Genomic DNA, 558 nt, shown 5'->3' with positions numbered 1-558 from the left:
TTAAATTTTAAAATGGAAGAACTGTAAGAATTAAAATTTTGATTCCTCATAGTTATTTTAAAAGTACAGATTTTCCCATAGTTTTTGCCTGTAGAATAAAAACAACATTTTTTGTGTAGAAAAATATTCTTATCATAATGTGACTGGCACATACTCAGTGGTTTTTAAAAATTTTGGGGTCCTGAAACTTTTTGATAATGTGATGAAAACACAGACATTCTATCCAGAAAAATGTATACACACACACACACACACACACACACATGCATGCGCACACATACATAGTTTGCTTATGAGTTCAGGAAGTTTAAAGATCTGCTGAAGTTTAGGCTTGGGTTTACCATAGATTGTGCATACCAAGTCAAAGACTTTTGAATTTGATTCTTGACAAATATATGTGACTAAGAAATTAGGAGACCCTGACATGTCCCCAGAACTTACTTATCGATGAAACAATGTCCATTGAAAAAATATGAATAGACATTATCAGAACCCAAGGTTGTCTAATGGTATAGATGATGTAATTCAAACCTTGATCCCTGAGATGGCAGATAAGGC

Source organism: Lemur catta, chromosome 6 (assembly GCF_020740605.2).
Source record: "Lemur catta isolate mLemCat1 chromosome 6, mLemCat1.pri, whole genome shotgun sequence".
Classification (NCBI taxonomy): domain Eukaryota; kingdom Metazoa; phylum Chordata; class Mammalia; order Primates; family Lemuridae; genus Lemur; species Lemur catta.
Note: the sequence above shows the minus strand (reverse complement) of the source record.